We start from the raw sequence: 14,894 nt of genomic DNA, 5'->3' as shown, positions 1-14,894 counted from the left end.
GGTAGTGAGTACATTTCTTGTCATATTTGTTACACCCTCCTTCATTTTTCTTTCCCTTCTGCAGTTCAGATAAGTATATATACAATATCCAGTGTACCAGCATCATATACAGTGACCACAGGGGGTACGTCAAAGGAAATTTACCTAGTACATTAAACATTGACAACATTAAAATCCTCCTGTTTCCATCTCTTGGAGTTCATTTTGCTTAGCCTCATCTTATATAATTATATGTATGTAGCTGTTGAGCTATTGTGCTCCTGGCAGGTCTATCCTAGAACTTTTTATGTTTATTTAGTAATTGTTTGGTTTTAGAGAGATGATGTAATGTCACTGACCAAAATATGTAGAAATACCATTTGAAAAGAAGTTTGTTGTTTTACAGACATGATCTCTACTGTTCTCCCCTCCCCTTTCAACAACCACATATCAGGGAGACCATGCGCCTTTGTCCTCTGTACTCTAGGCTTGTCTTGCTCAACATTATTCATTCAAGATCTGACCATTTCCCTGTGAATGCCATTATTTTATCATTTCTTTTTTTTGCCATTAAGATTACCTTTATTTTAAGTACACATTAAATAAGAGATTGATTATCTAAAATCAAATGTAACACTTTTGAAAGAGACATATTCTAAAATAGCTGATTTCAATGATAAATTAAAAATTTACTGAGTAGTCTGATTTCTAAGTTTATCTTGCTGTTAATTTCATTAAACATATTGACTATTTTTTCAGTAGGCAGACAATTATGTTTACTTTAGAGACAATATTTTTTGTTGATTATTCAGTAGAATTCATTGTTACCTAATTTGCACAGAATGGACTTTTCTATGAAATTATGTAGGATGTCATGTTATCTTCTCCATATTAATAACCTAATTGTATTTTCATATGTGCAAGTAAACTTTATGAGCAATATTCTTTGTTAGCTATCTCTACTCTGGTTGTTGCTCACCACACAATCTGAGCCTGTTGTAAGAGTTCTTTTTTAAAAATGGATTTACATTCACAAGGCTTTTATCCTGTTTGGGTTCTCCAATGCAAACTGAGTTTTTCTTCCAGGTGAAAGACATTCCACATCTATTACATTCCTAATGTGTAAATTCTCTTAGGCCTACTAAAGTGTGAATTTTGGTTGAAAGACTTTATATGTTTACAAGGTTTCTCACCTGTGTGAATTCTATTATCCATGCCAAGGTCTGTCCACATTTGTTGTATTCATAAGGTTTCTCTCCTGTGTGTTCTCTGATGAACATGAAGGACTGTCCCACTTCTAGGTGAAAGAATTTCCTCATTTGTTACATTCGAACTTGCCGCTCTTTGCGGCAGGGTGGAAAATCTGAACTGCAATGATCCCAGGGTATCGCAGACACCGATAATATTCTCCCATGAGCTCCGCGTTCACCTTGGACACGCCATAGATGGTCCTGGGACTCTGAATACAGAGATGTGGGGTTGGGTCCGGGGAGACCTCCTTAGATGACCATTTGGGCTCCTCAAATGACCTGTGGGTGCGGGAGCAGGGGCCCGGGGAGCCCGGACACGGAGTGGGGGGGGACTGGGGGCGGCGGGAGCCGGGGCGCAGAGCCGAGGGGCGCGAGTTGTATTTTTATGTTTTATGTTTTTATCCACCTTGCAGTATACAAGCATTACTTCATTTTTTTAATAGCTGAAGGCTATTCCATTGTATGGCTAGACTGTACTTAGTTCACCTATTCTTTCCACCTTTCCAAACATTCATATGCAAATTTTTATGTGTCAATGATTTCATTTACCTAGAATGAAATCGCTGGATCATAAAATAATTATCTTTAATCCATGAGAACTTTAGAAACTGGGCCACTGACACATTGTCATAACCAGTGTGTGATTGTTCTGATCTCTCAAAATACTTGTCAACACTATCTTAGGTTTCAGCCATCCTGATGTGTATGAAGTTGTACCTCAATGTTATTTGTTTTAATTGATGCATAATCATGTGGAACATATTTTCATGTGTTTGATGATCCTCTTGGAGAAATGACTATTCAGATTCCTTATTCAATTTTAAGAGGGGGTTGTTTGTCTTTATATTATTGAGTTTCAAGTATTCTTTATTTATTTTAGATACAATTCCCCACCCGAATTGCAAATAGTTTCTTCTGTTCTGTGTTTTGCCTTTTTATATTCTTCACAGTCTCTTTTAAAGACTAGTGAAAGGGGTGACATTGATCAAGATGCATGGTCCTTATAAATTGACTTGATGAATTGAAACCCCTCTGGACAACTACTGAAGATAATATAAAAATAAAACAAAAATGTAAAATATTTTTGACTGCTAAAGTACTTATTCCTTTGACATTCCTCATGTCTCTTTTCAATTTCTGATGACAAAAATTATCCTTTGAGCTCAGCACTGGTGAATTAAATGATAAGCGAATGCTCTCAAAGTTGAATTAAACTGAAGTGGACACGTTTGCATGGAGACTTTGAAGATGCTCTGGGATAATTGAGTTCAATGAGGTTTGAGGCAACTAAAGTGCTTTTCAGACATCAAAGGTCAAATGACACTGCCAGCAGAATGAAGAAGTTCTGGGTTCTAAGATGGTAAACTGCAAGACGAGGTATTCACTGATGAATTTCACCACTGTGCTGAGTTGATCACATATCACTATTGGATTATATCAATGCATTGTTCTGCATTTATGGTTAAATTTATTCCTTCTTTTATCTTATTAAGATAGTGAATTCCACTGATTGCTTTGGGAAGGTAAAACCTATCCATTAGAGCTGGAAAAAATTTTCACTTGGGTACTTATTTGCTTTTATGTGTGTCATCTTATTTTTTTTCAGTTAAATTTCATTATCCCTTGGAAATATTTTGTGTAGTGTGCTGGAAGCCATTTCCCTGAGGTATATCAGCCTGCTATTTCCTTTCACATAGAATCCTTGTCAGGCTCTCAGGCTGTCATTATATCAACTGTATACAATACATGGGGATTTTTTTTTCCCCTATCATTCCCCTGTATGATTTCACGTAGGATTTGGCATAATTTCTTAGTTAAATGCTTGCAAAAAATATTCAACAGGGTAGCTACCCTGTCTTGAAGATTTTATGGAAGGACTCTTATAATATTTGTTGTTAAAGAAATATTGACCTCATACTTCCAACTCTTCTCAAAATAACTAGAGTCCTAACAAGTCAAAGCACTGAAGCTTGAGCCATTTCCTATCCCATCCATGCTATCATCCTGTCCCAATGCCTGCTAACCAGTTAGTTTTTTGTGTCTGTTGTTGTTATTTATTTTTAAATTTTACCTCATGAATTAAGAGGCTATTTGGACTATGACATTAGACAAGCACAATTTTTTTCTTGCTATATACTTTTTTCAATCTAAATTATCTCATGTCCTAAACTATCACATGAGGAGAGGTGCCAAGATATTAAAATACACTGATTTGTAAGATACATTATTTTGTTGGTTGTGGGACTTGAACTCAGGGCCTGGGTTCTCTCCCTGAGCTTCTCTATGGTCTCTACTTGAGCCATAGTGCCACTTCCAGTGTTTGAGTGGTTAACTGGAGATAAGGGTCTCACAAGGACTTTTCTGCCTAAGCTGGATTCGAACCGTGATCCTCAGAGTTCAGCCTCCTGAGTAGCTAGGATTATGGGTGTGAGCACCAGCATGCAGCTTGTAAAATACATTTTAACCCAGGACTAGTTTGATATTTTCACAGGCAAGTTTCCTGAGAAAGTATTGCTGTAATCCCAACACTTGAGAGTCTGAGGCGGGAGGATCTCCAGTGTGAAGACTGTCTGAGCTACGTAGTAAGATTCTGTCTCAAAAACAAACAATAAAATGAAAAAGGAGAGAGAAAGCTTTAGCAGTACATGAAGACAAATTTAAAGGCTGGAAGTTTTGCCAAAAGAAGATTTTCCTTTCAGAACATTTATTGGATGCTGATTTGTCAGACACACCTTTATGTGATCCTCAGTGAGATACATACTTACAGACTGTCCTGTCAGATGGTGTTTTAATCTGTGACTTGCTTCAAACAAACACAATATGGCAAATCTGATGAGATCATAGTTCCAGTAATTTTGTCCCATCAGCCTATGCAGAATGGGAGACCTTCATGGTGACCTCCATAGAGGCAGTATCATTGTGAGAGGCTGGGAGGAAGATGCAAAGCCTGAGCATTGGGGCCTGCCTCCCAATCTTGAAAACTATCTCATTGGCTGTCAGTCCAAGGTCGGGTCTCAATCCTGCAATAGCATAGTAAATCTTTAGAGGACCCTAAACTCTACATGGCAGCCAGGCTGACAGCATGTTCACAGCCTTCTGAGATCATGAATAATGGAGTCAGGTAAGCCAAGATAATAAATGTATATTGATCTAAGTTTCCCAGTGTATATTAATTTCTTACATAGCAATAGCAGACTAACTCAGTTGTTTTAGTCACTTGAAATCGTGCCATACTTTCCTTCAATAGGGGACCCTGAAGAGCCAGAGGGAGGAGTCACGAAAATAACTTCATTTCTCCTTAGATAATAATGACTGAATGTGTAGAAATCCACCCTGTACAATAGATTGTTAGTTCTTTTAAAGACTTTTCTTTTAATCAATCACCTCCAGAGCCTCATTTTGAAGAAAGCAGCAAGAGATTCAACCATCAGCTGATAGGATGTTTAGATACAAGTTTAGATACAACTTAGGAGACATATCTGTGTTAGTGTTTTGGTTTCGATTTCTTTTTTTATTCTTATTTTTAGCAGTGCTATGGTTATAATTCTTGAATATTCCTAATACTCTTGTGTTGTTGCTTTTTTGTTTGTTTGTTTTGTGCCCACCATGGGGCTGGAACTCAAGGCCTGGTTGCTGTCCCTGAACTTTATCACTCAAGGCTAGGGTTCTACCACCTCCAAGCACAGCTCCATTTCTGATTTTCTGTTGGTTTATTGGAGACTGGAGTCTCACAGACATTACAACCTCGGTTGGCTTTGAACCACAATCCTGAGACCTCAGTCTCTTGAGTAGCTAAAATTACTGGTGTGAACCACCAGCACCATCCCCAATACTCATTTCCTCTAACTCTTGTATGTTTCATTGTGCTATGCTGAAGAGATTTTTCCACAGTGCATGCATGTGTAGCATTGATGTAGACACACCATTTATCACAATACATTTCCTCCACCAAGGCCCAGATATATCATAATCCTTGGGACCCAGAAATTTCTCCTTTGGGAATCTTGTTTATCCCAAGAGAATTCTGGGTTTTGTGGACCTTCTCCTAAGCCTCACCCCACCACAAATAGAAGGATAAGCATGAATCCAGCCGGTGATAGGGATGATCTTTGAATTGCCAATAATTTCCAGTAAAATCCTCCTCCACCTTGACACTTACTGTATCTGCTGCTAGCAAAGAAATCAGATCCTCATGCAGATACTCTGTCTAGCCAATGAGTTAGTTTCATTCAATTTCCTGTCTCCTAGTTCTAACTTAATGACTATCTTCTCCACATAAGTGCTGACCAACCTAAGGAATGGAAGATCAATACTATAAGGCTTCTGCGAGAACTTTCTTTTTTCTTCCTTCCTTTCTTTCTTTTTTTCCTTCTTTCTTTCTTTCTTTCTTTCATTCTCTTTCTTTTTTCTTTTCATCTGTCTTTCTTTTATCCATCCTCCCTCCCTCCCTCCCTCCTGTTTCCTTCTTTCTTTACTTTGTTTTTTTCTTGTTTTTTGGTCTTGGGACTTGAGCTCAGTGTCAAGTGCTCTCCTGAAGCCTCTTTATTATGCTCAAGGCTAGCACTCGTCCACTTGAGCCACAGCTTTTTCTGAATAATTTACTGGAAATAAGAGTATTCTGGACTTTCCTGTCCCTGCTGCTTTGAACTGTGATCCTCAGATCTCAGCCTCTTGAGTAGCCAAAATTACCGGCATGAGCCATGGTGCCCAGCTGTGAACTTCCATATTCTGATTCTCTTGCCTGGGTTTTATTTTATCGCAAGGCACCAAGTGGGCACCTGGGCTATGATGAGGCCCAATGCTGTTTAATGAACAAGAAATGGTTCCATTAAGGATCTATGGCGTCTTTCCCACCCAAGCAAGAAGTCTGAAAGGATTTTAAAATGCTTTGATTTTGGCAAGAGTGCTATTTTATATTTTGAAAAAGATTGTTCAAAAGCTAAGTTTGGGCATGAATCTGCACTTAGGTTGCTTTATGATGTACACAGTACATTGCATCTGCATACCACAGAGATATTCATGATTGCCACTTAAAATATGTGATGTAGTTGTCTCCATTTTTGTCTCCTAAAAACAATCAATTAGACACAAACAATTCTTGGGGGCTTTTTTAGTTAATTATTCTTCAGCTTAATGATTAGTATGATTTATGTATCACTTACATATTCCATACCCCTTGAGAAATACATAAATGAAAAGAATTTAGCTATCTGTTTGCTGAGATCTTTGAAACAAATTCTGTTGAAAGACATTAGGTGAAAAAGGTTAATGTTAAAATAATGCTGGCAAATAGTGACTAATACAATTGAAATGATGAATGATCGCTTGAATTTCATCTCCAGTGGAGATGTCAGGTTCTAGTGACTTTGATAAGGCCTAGTGCTTCTTCTTTCTACTTGTCATAATTACAGAATAGATTTCAGATCGTTTCATGTAGAAAGAATCTGTAGAGTTTTTTTGTTTAAGTGGAAACCTTTCTCTGTCTGAAATCTTTCTGTGATTTTTTTTTTTTATCATCTGAGACAGTTTGTCAGCGTTGAACTGTCTTTGATTCTTCTTTCTCATGGTCTCCGGTCCATGAATTAACAGCTCTTATTCTTCCTTCTAGGGGAGATCTTGCATGTAAAGTTAATCACTACTACTAACTTTTAACATATGTACATGTTTTTCCTACTGATTGTCTTACTAAAATATAAACTCTAAACTCTGGTAAAAATTACTAATCAAAGAAATTCATAAAATATAGTGATCAGCTGTCATGATTATATATTAAACAAAGCATTGACAGATTGTTTTTCAAGGATGATTGAAGTGCCTAAAGATTAATGGTGATAAAATTGAAGTGAGTATAATGGTATTTATAGAATGGAAAATGACAATACAAGTACAAGCAAAATATGTATTATTGTACTGATTATCCTAATTTAAAGTTACTTGAATTTTACTAATAAAACTACTAATTGCATTCTAAGCTTTGGTTTTCAAACAAATGAGATATTTTAAGGATTCAACATATAATTCTGAAATTTTGATGATTAAAACTGATATTTTTCCTTTTGCTTTTATCTCCTGCATAGATAAATTACTCCACAATCACTCTTATACTTGTTTGAGTTAGCAATATTTAAATTGTATAAGTGAATTGAATTCCCATCATATAATAACTAGGTGGACATTTTCCAGAGAATATTTTCATGCTGAAACAGGAAATGTTAAATTAGCACCAAGAATATATACATGCATATATATACATATCTATCTATCTATCTATCTATCTATCTATCTATCTATCTATCTATATCTCTTACATACAGGAACAAACATGCAATTGAACTTGGCATCCAAATCTTTGTTTCTATAAATCAGTTCTAAATCAATGAAGGTAGTTCTTCCTTCTTGGTTTTCAGGAACTATCATAACATATATCATTTACTATGAAATATGCAGTGATTTATTGATTAAATAATTTATCATAAGTTATTCTTCTTCACACTATCAGAGTAGATATAACTCCAGCAAGGTGTCATCTGGGGATAGGGTTTTGCTATGTAACCTAAACTAGCTTGGACTTCAGTGCTCTTGTCTATGCCTTCCTAATCTTGGTATTACAGGAATATATGATCCCTAGTCTGAGGCAAGATGATAATGAGTTTGAGCCAGGCTGGGCTTTGTTAATGAGCTCAATCAAGACTATACTAAATACTGAAAACCTGGGTCAAAATCTAGAGCTGAAAGTATCTCTATAATGTACTTACCTATCTTATACAAGCCCTATGTTTGTTCCCATTACTGTAGGAAGAAAAAAAGGATGACTTGAAAGTGGTATAAACTATTTATTGTATTTTACTTTAGTCAGAATTTATTCACTGGGCACGAAGGCCATAGTGATAAGTGCTCTAATAACTCTGGAGTTATATGCTACAGCAAGGTAGTTTTTTTTTTAATACAAAATGGAGTATTGATTGATTGATGACAGAAGTTACATGGTATTTTGTTTAATTTTCCCCTAACACATAATTATTTCCAGGTATCAACAAAGAGAGGACATTCTGTGGAACAACATCATTTTCTGTTGGACTTCTTTTCCTGAGATTCCAGCAGAGTACCTAGGGAGAAAAGGGAAATAATTAAAGGAATATATTAACCAGTAACCACACTTCAAAATTAGAGTTGTAGGGTAAGAATGAGGCAAACCATTGAAATTTCTTGAAAACTACATGTTCCATTTGAGATATTCTAATTCTTAGGATATCAAAGGGAATGTGGAATACAAATAAACAGATAATGGAGCTGCAGTAAGTGGTGGAAAAAGAGGTTGAAATTCACTTTAAGAATGTAAACATGTATGTGGTCCATGATAGATCCCTGTGGCAGGGCAATATTACCAGTTATTAAATGGTAAAATAAGTAAAGTATAAAGTTCTTCTGAGGTAGAAACAGATAGAAAACCAAGATTTTTGTGATTGATGGTACTTACTGATTAGTTTACAATCCTTTCCCTTTTCTTTCATAAAGTACAGTTTTAAACAGAACTACTCTACTTCTTTCTGTTTTCCATCTCACACACACACACACACACACACACACACACACAAATATTTAAAGAGAAACAGCTTTATTTAACTTTCTTGGGAACTGGGATAGAACCCAGGACTTCATATATTCAAGTCAAGCATTCTACAACTTAGCTGCATCCCAGGCCCCTTTGAAGTATTTTTGCAGGGGATGAAAATAAATTTCTCTATCTATCAAGTGGTAATATTCAATCCTGTTAAGTGCCTTATTTTCATTATTAATCCTTCGTTAATATGGATTCTCCTGAAGAAATATTAAAATGCTAGTAAGTACTGATATTTGAAATGAAAGCTACTATCTGAAGTACTTTTAAATGAAAATAATATATTTACCAACCATGTGATATTGCCATATTATTTTCTTTGCTTTCTAGGTAAAGAAATTAGAAAACATGTCATATTTCCAGTAGGTAGCCAAAATTTTGACCTGAGAGCTCTTTTTCCACAACTACCCTTAATTACCAGTCTCTTGTGTTGCACAATGTTATAAATATTACAATATTGGCCCTTTGCAAGATTAATTTACGCTAGTAAGAATTTTAAGACATTTTAAACATTTTTTTCAGTCATGAGGCTTAAACTCAGAACCTGGGAGCTGTCCCTGAGATCTTTTGCACTATACCATTTTGAGGTATAGCACCACTTCCATTTTTCTGGTGGTTCATTGGAGATAAGAGTCTCATGGGCTTTCAGACCCAGGATGGCTCTGAAATATGATCCTCACATCTCAGCTTCTTGGATAGCTAGGATTACAGGTGTGAGCTATCTGACCATTTTTAACTTTAAATCTCACAATGTTTATAGGATTCTAGTAGATGGCAGGGTATGAAGTACTAGGAGTTTTACTTTCCCCACAGACAAAAGTCATACTGGAAAATACTGAGTTAACTACTTTGAAATCATTGAGTCTATTAGGGTGAGCAGCTTCTAGGGAAGAAATTGCAGAGTATAGAGCACTCCCCTTCAGCTTTCAGCATAATAGCTATAAAGAAACAGACATATACAGAACACTGTGGACAGTATGGTGGGTCACCAAACATTTGAAAAAAATTAGAATTACTCTACGATCCAAAATTTTACTTAAAGGTATCTCATCAATGGAATGAATAGCACTCTCTCGTAGACTTGATTATGCATCTAGTTTCTGAGTGATATTCTTCAGAAAAACTGAGATGTGGAAGCAACCTTGATTCTATTAAATGTGAACAGATTAGTAAAGTATAATATATACAAAATAAACTATTGACTACTATTTAATAATGGAGAAAGCTGTCATGCAGATGAGAATTGAATAAATCAGGTGAAATGGGAGAAGCCAATCAGGAAGAAACTTGCAATAGTCAAAATCACAGAGACAGGAAGTTGAAAGAAGGTTTCTAGGGATTGAGAGATGATATGGTTATGAAATTGTTTAGTAGGTACAAATTTAAAAGAGTTCCAGAAACAAATGGGTCTATCTGTGTATACACACACACACACACACACACACACACACACACACACACACACACACACACTCATACTTGCTAGGCCATATCCCTAGCATTTTGACCCTCCTAACAACCATTTCCACATAGCAGAGATGAGTGACATGGGCCAACATGCCAGTTTATTGCTCAAGAAAGGGGTCTTGCTAACTTTTTGTCCAGACTGACTCCTAACAACAATCTTCCCAATTTAATGCCTACAGTTACAGGTATAGTAGTATATAGTATAGCAATATGTGTTTTAATACCATTTAAGAGTATATTTACCATATTTAAGATGATGTTCTAATCACAGTAAAGACACCAGCACAACAATGTTCATCGCAGCACAATTTGTCATAGCTAGAATCTGGAACCAACCCAGATGCCCCTCAGTAGATGAGTGGAACAGGGGAGGGGGGAATGAGGGACCAGGTAACAAGCAGTACAAGAAATGTATCCAATGCCTAATGTATGAAACTGTAACCTCTCTGTAATTCAGTTTGATAATAAATAAATAAATATATATATATACATAGATAGATAGATAGATAGATAGGGAAAAATCATGAGAATAAAGCACGGTTTCTAATTAAAAAAAAACAAAACACTCACCTGATTAAGTAGTCATGGGTCTGCGGGTTCATTTCTGGGTCTTCAGTTCTATTCCATTGGTTCTCAGGCCTGTTCTTGTGACAATACCAAGCTGTTTTGTTACTATAGCTTTGTAATACAGCTTGAAGTTTGGTATTAAAATTCGTCCAGCACTGTTCTTTTTACATAGGATTGGTTTTGCTATTCGAGGTCTTTTTTTTGTTCCACATAAATTTCTGGATTTTTTTCCTCTATTTCATTCAAGAACGGTGTTGGGATATTGATGGGTATTGCATTGAATTTGTAGATAGCCTCTGACAATATTGCCATTTTCACAATGGGAGGTTTTTCCATTTCCCTTTCCTGAATTCTGCTCTAATTTCCTTTTTCAGGTTTTTACCGTTCTTATCATAGAGGTCTTTCACTTCTTTGGTTAAGGAAAAAATCACACTAAGTGAAGTGAGTCAGACCCAAAGAAACATGGACTCCCTCATAGGAAATAATTTCCCTCATAGGAAAGATTTCCCTCATAGGAAATAATTAGTACATGTCTAGGATAGCCCTAGCAGATCACAATAGCTCAATAGCTATGCCCGTATGAACACATAAGATTATGCTAAGCAAAATGAGCTTCAAGTTATGGAAACAATTGATATATCATGTTGTAGTTATTTTCAGCATACCATGTGAAACCATACCTTTTTATTTCTTTATTTCTCGTATTCCCTTCCAGTGGTTTTACCCCTGATGCCACTGTTTCTGATTTTAGTGCCCTGGATATTGTATAGTCATGTATTGAAACTAGGGAATGGAAAGGGAATACCAAAATTGAGAGACAAAGGATAAAAAGACAAATCAATGCAACAGCAATACTTACAAAACCATGTGTATGGGGTGAGGAGAGAAATGGGAAGGGGGAGGTGGGGGAAAATGAGGGAGGAGGTAACAACTTGGATAGGAAATGTACTCATTGGATAATAGAGGAAAACAATAGGATCAAAATACCTTAAATATATGTATCATAGCATCACAATAAAATTGATTGTACAAGTAGAAAAAAAAGAAATGTACTCATTGCCTTACATATAAAACTGTAACCCCTGTGTACTTCACTCTCTCTCTCTCTCTCTCTTTCTCTCTCTGTGTGTGTGTGTGTGTGTGTGAAGGTATTAGTGGGTTTAATGATTCCATGATATGCCACATTTAGGTGGTTTCCATAGAGATAGATTCTGCTAAAGCTTAGGAAAGATGGAAGTTATTTTTGAATAAGTCAAAGGAGTAGAAACTTTATAAAAGTAATAGTAAATAAGTAACCAGTTTTAAACCCTCAGGTTGTTGACATCTTTTTAATCTTTTTATATGATATATATGATATGATATATATGTGATATATATGAAATATATGATATATAGAGAGAAAGCTATAGATACATAGATATAGACATAAGGACATAAGTATAGCTATAGATAGATATGTACATAAACCACTTATATATTAATCATAGATATTATACACATATAATATATACAGAAATTAGCATAGAAGACAGAAATGATAATATATAATTTTACTATATTTTTGGTCTGTTTCATTCCTTTCTGCTCTCATTATTATAAATTTTTTCCAAGTAATATCTGCTGTGATTGGATTTGAAGTATCCCTCTCTACTTCTAAAGGCTTGGGCACTGAAATCTTGATGCCCCATTCCTGGTACCAGGAATTAATCAGTTAATCAATGGATCCATGGACTAATCCATTGATGCAAATATTGTTTGGAGGTGAGACGTAGTTAGAGGATGTAGCTCACAAGAGTTATGACTTTGAAAGATAAATGTTATCCCCAACTCCTCTTCTGCCTCCTCTTTCTCTCCTGTTAGACTTCTCTCCCTCCCTGCCCACCTCTCCTCCTCTCTAACTCCCTTCTCTTATTCCCTACCTACTTCCCCTCCCTGTCACTCAGTTTCTTCCTCCCTGCTCCTTTTGATGACTATGAGGTGCTTTCTTCTTCCAAAATCTTCTTCCATGATGTTTTCACATTGCCATTGGCCTAAGAACAATGGAATCTGCCAACCATTGACTGAAACCAGTAGTCAAAATCAATACTTCCTGCATCTTAGGAATTTTGACAGAGTGATATAAAGCCCAGTAGTGTCTCAGGAACACGGAGAGATCTAGTGTGATAGCAAAGTTCAGACAGAGGCACGAGGTGCTGGGAGGCTAGATTAGTGCACACATAATATACTACTCATTGTGCTCTTTAAGTGAAAACACTCACAAAAGCATTCCAATTTAAGCTATCAAGATTGTAGCAGTCACTGGCAAGTGTTTATCTGTTATTTTTGAATTCAATGGTTTACTTTTCTAACGCCTCTATTTGATGCTCTAGCAATTGTCTAGGACATTTTTAAACATTGCTTACAATTTATTTAGGGTAAAAGTTGTTATTTTTTCTTTGTAGATTCTGAAGTATCAAATGTTGCTAAAAGTATAATTATCCTAATCTACTATTTCCCTAAATATGGGCTTCTGCATATTTCTTTTAAGTGTTAATTTATGAACACAACAGACCCATCATGTAATCAATAGTACAGCACATTACTGTTATACTGACAAAGTGAAATGCGATATTGGCAGAAATTCTCAGAAAAACCACTAGCATGCATAAGAAAGGCCATTTCCAGACAGATGCTTTCAAATTAGAGTATGCATTACAAAAGAATCTTCACTTTACAAAGAGACAGCAAAACATTGAGAGTTTTTAGTGAAAGTTGAAGCTGAATCACTTTCCCAGAAAATACGTAGTAGTGAATAAATAGGGGTTCAGTTTAACAGAACATTGGGCAGTTTAATAAAGTGCATTAACGTTCCATTGACATGACAATTTTCAAGTAGTAGGGAAAAACAAAATCAAACTTTTGACATCTTAGAATATGGGTACTATAAGACCGTTAAATATACTTACATCATCTTTCCAAAGCATACCTCTAGAAAAGTTACTGTTTTTTCTTTTGATAAATGAAGAACAATTGATGGCCACAAATTCATCAACTTTCACTCTGCTTCAAATCTCAGACTATGAGATATCCAAATCTCCAGTATGTCCTCTTTTCATGGTTTTAGAAAAACTTCTCTCTCCTGGTTCTACCACTCAGGATTTTCTTGTCTTCATCAGAACTCTAGTAGGACTATTGATAAAGCTTTCTTCCAGAGGTGAAAAGCAAGAATGGTTCGTGTCTACTTTTACCTTTGCTGCTGTCATGTTTCAGGCTGTCGCTAGTGTGGTATGCCAGGAAAACATAAATTTTTTAATAAGTACCAGGATGATATATTGTACAATTGCCTAAGGATATTATTGTGGAAAAATAAAACTATAAAAGAATCTAGGAATTGTTAGTTAATAGTTATATATAACAAGCTTACTATACCTAATTATTTATAACAATTGTATTTCTCTCTGAAACAAAGAAATTACAAAACTATCTTCAGAAAAAAATACCATTACAATAACATGAGACTACTCAAATTATGGAATTAATCTAGTACAACTTAAAGAAGCCCTCTATCTGGAAACTATATTTATAAAAATCGAGAGACGCAGGGTAAAAAAAAAAAAAGACAAATGATTACAAAAGCAATGCTTGCAAAACTGGTATAAATGAACTGAACAACTCATGGGGGGGAAGGGAAAGGGGGGAATGAGGGAGGAAGTAACAAACAGTACAAGAAATGTATCCAATGCCTAACGTACAAAAGTGTAGCCTCTCTATACCTCAGTTTGACTATAAAAGTTTAACAAAAAAATTAAGTGATTCAAAATAGAAATGTCAGCATACCATGTTTCCAGATTGAACAGCTCATTACTGCCATAGTACATCAAATCTCAGAATGATGCCTGTACTTTATGCAATTTCAGCATCTCAGGAGATAATTCTTGGAAAATACACTGGGCACCTATGCTCATGCCTGTAATCTTTCGAAGCTGAGGTCTGAGGAACGCAGTTTCCAGCCCCAGTAAGAAAGTCCAAGAGAC

Source organism: Perognathus longimembris, chromosome 6 (genome assembly GCF_023159225.1).
Source record: "Perognathus longimembris pacificus isolate PPM17 chromosome 6, ASM2315922v1, whole genome shotgun sequence".
In the NCBI taxonomy this organism is placed as follows: Eukaryota; Metazoa; Chordata; class Mammalia; order Rodentia; family Heteromyidae; genus Perognathus; species Perognathus longimembris.
Note: the sequence above shows the minus strand (reverse complement) of the source record.